This window comes from Pteropus alecto, unplaced genomic scaffold (assembly GCF_000325575.1).
Source record: "Pteropus alecto unplaced genomic scaffold, ASM32557v1 scaffold98, whole genome shotgun sequence".
In the NCBI taxonomy this organism is placed as follows: domain Eukaryota; kingdom Metazoa; phylum Chordata; class Mammalia; order Chiroptera; family Pteropodidae; genus Pteropus; species Pteropus alecto.
The window spans coordinates 291,604-294,920 of record NW_006443570.1 but is presented as its reverse complement, the minus strand read 5'-3'; the positions used below and the strand labels follow the sequence as shown (position 1 = coordinate 294,920).

Sequence of the window (3,317 nt, the reverse complement as noted above, 5' to 3'; positions counted from 1 at the left end):
CCCCCTAGCAAATTGGATCTTGATTTGCTTCAAAGGCTAAAATTAGAATGTAGTCTGTCACTAGTTAGAAATGGGAAAACATTGTGGAAATATTTGGGGACAAAACATTTAAGGAACAATATTCTTAGCCTTAGAGAGACTGAGATCAGTATATAAAAGTCCCAAATTATGAAGTTCTTTCATCCACATAAAGGTGCCCCTATGCAGAAAGAGCTTGTCTGAGGGGCAAGATTAATGTCTTTAATACTTTCTCTTTTATAACAAACAATTTTATTAACCAGCAGGCTAAGTATGTCTTTGGAGGCAGATGGCACTGTAGATATTTAAATTTTCCGTCTCATTCTTTCCTTTTCAGTTCATGGTAGAGTTGAAACATAAACAGTAGGGGTGAACCTACCTCTGCAAAAAGCTCTAGTAACACACAACTGAGTCATTCTGGTGATCACCAATTTCAACATTCCTATTAAAATTTTTCTGTAAATCTAAAACAGTTCTAAAAAAATTAACTCTGTGGAGAGTTATACAATGACAGATCCTTCAACCAGGATCTATTAAGCACATCTTTAATTTATACCCTCCCACTTCTCCAAGTTATTTATATTTGTTACTAGTTTGAGCTTCTAGGCACTATACACATAGAAAAAAACCTTACTAACAGGAAGCTGTGACCCTGAATTCTTATTTAAATTATAGCATTGCTATTTTCTAGTGTTGCTTTATTAAAAGAATCAGGTCATTTGCACTAGAGACAATGGTGATAAGAATTAAAGCAGGATGAATTTTTATGGGACCCAAAGGAAAACACTGGCTCTTAGGATATGCAATGCTGATTTAGAAGCGTTAAAGCAATCTCCTAATAGGCTAGAGCCCTTTCTTGGCTGGTTCTGTACTACACTGGCATAAATTTTAATATTTAGTGACTGCTCATTATTATTCAACAAAAATAAGACTTTTACTTTTTTCATTTTGAATTTTAGTATTAGGGCAAGTGTGTTAGAGAACATAACACACCGGAGGCACTAACCTCCAATTACTCATTAAGTAATTCCTGACTTTAAGGTTTGGAGCACTGACAAAAGGTATAAAGGAGCCCAAAATACAGTATAACAACAACAAAAGCTGGGGACTTTCTGGAATGGAGGTATTCCCTAAAAGCAGTTTTTCCTTTATAAAGCCTCCCCCTCACTCCTAATCTAACTAGTATCATTCTCTTCACTTTTCTCTATAAGCCTTTTCTAGTTTCTCTTTCACTTAACTACCCTATGTAGAAATGTAATGTGTTTTTAGTGTTGCCATCTCAAATCTTTTTTGGGAAATTGCTAGTTAACAAAGTAGAAACTTTTTTTTACAAAGTAGAAACTTTAAAACTAAGTCCAAGACAGGAAAAAGATACACTATTTAATTAAATGAATTGTTACATGTTTCACATAAGGCATAAAGCAAGAGCCGGGGCTGGTACCCACAGGACTAAGGAAGCCATTTTTCAGATATCAAAAATTAAATAGATGAAATTAACATTTTAAATAGTTTTTAAAAGGCATACTAATTCAAAGGCAAGTAAGATAAGAGAAACAAGGGTGACAATATTTCTCACCTTTCCCCTTCTCATAAGTCATCTTGGGAGTAAAATTTCATTTTTAATCCTAGGCTCCTTATTTTAGGGTTGTTTCAAAGAGAATTAAAGTAATACCATAATGAAGAGGTCATTTCAACCTCAGAGAGTTTTAAAGCTGTGCCTTGGCATCAAGTTCCATGATTGGACTACAAATACTCTGCCAGTTAGTAGCAGAATTAGGATCTAGATGTCCCGATTCCCAACCCCAGAGATGACTACTATTTATATATTCCACAAATACGTACTGAGCACTTGTGTGCCTGGCACTGTTTTACATGCTTAAGGTACATCGGTGAATAAAACATAAACATCCCTGCCCTGGGAGAGTTAATTCACACGGTGATAACACACACTCAGCAGAAACCTTGACAATAATAGTATCGCTACATTTTTATAGTCTTTTCCTCTATTATAAATTTTTTTTTAAAGTACTTATCTCCTAACACATTCTTCTACGTAAATAAGTTATGTCTTTTATCAATGCCACACCATCCCGGCTCTGGGGATTCCAAGGCTTAAAATAGACGAGCTCTCACAGAAACCTCAGATAGCACATTCTCAGGCTGGAAACTTCATTCAATGCCGGTTTCTTAAACTTAAAAGCACCAGATGGGGTTTTTTTCTCTTCAAAGACATCATGTTAGCAAAGATGGAGGAACAGACCACACTTTCAATGACGTTCTAGTACGCACGCAGTTGCTCATCCACCTTGGCTTCTTTTCTCATCCTCACCCGTCTAGCCCTAGGCTCCACACCTAGGTTCCACCACTTACAATCTTATATTACACCTATGAAAGCCCGCTCTCAACATTCCACCAGAGGCACTTACAGGCTTCCACATCCCTTCTCCTTATCCGCCCCCGAAATAATTTCTCAAAAGTCACTTTTTACCGAAATAAGTTTGTCCCACATTTCCTAACAATCATGTCCCAAATACAACACCTTGACTCTGCTTCAAGGCGCTTTTCCTTCAATCGTTTGATCCCCAGGAGAATTTCGGGGTGGGCAGGGATTGGCGCGAGACCAAATTTGGAGAGAAGTAACCTCTCACTTAGGGCTGAGACTGGTGAGGGGAGCGAGGCGCCCAGAGCGCAAAACCTAGGGAGGAGTCTTCACCGGCTCTACCCCGAGAGTGAGCGACCCCTTATATTTTGCACCCTAGCACCGTATTCGGCTCACCCTAGTCCTGGCCCTGTTTTTTTACTGCCACCCCTTCCTCAACACTCCCCAAAGTCATCGCAAGCCGAGACCCCGTGTCCGAGCCTCCCGGGGGAAAGTCCCGGGTCACTGGGAGTCCACCTCGCCAAGGGCCCCCGTTGGTGCCACCGCCCACCCGCAGCCTCCCTACGCCAGGGCTCCCGCCCACCCGGCCCATCCCGCCCTCCAACGGGATTCCCCATCCCCGGGCCCGCCCCCGCCGCTCCTCCTCCCGACACACCGCCCTCCCCGCCTCAGACGCGGTACTCGCTGGGGGCTCTCTCGCCCCGTCGCCCCTTTTCCCCTAACCCTCGGGACTGGGAGTGGGCGCCTCAATATCCCCGACCAGGCAGGCAAGGTGCCCCTCCGTTTCCTCCCAATTCCCTCACTCCTTCGCCTCTCGCTCTCTCCGCCGGGGGTGGCGAGGTGCGGAGGCCCGGCCCCACCGCCCGGCCCGGTCTTGTTTACTCACTCACCCTCCATCCCGAGCCGCAGGGACCCACCG

General features: G+C 43.1%; 1 protein-coding gene across 2 annotated transcripts in view; it reads right to left on the bottom strand.

The window, feature by feature from the left end:
- EZH1 (enhancer of zeste 1 polycomb repressive complex 2 subunit) overlaps positions 1-3,317 on the bottom strand; it is a 24,652-nt gene extending 21,335 nt beyond the window's left edge. For both annotated transcript variants that reach the window (XM_006924584.3, XM_025041749.1), the window contains exon 1: positions 3,289-3,317. The gene's annotated coding sequence lies outside the window, so the exon portion shown is untranslated. The remainder of the gene's footprint in view (positions 1-3,288) is intronic.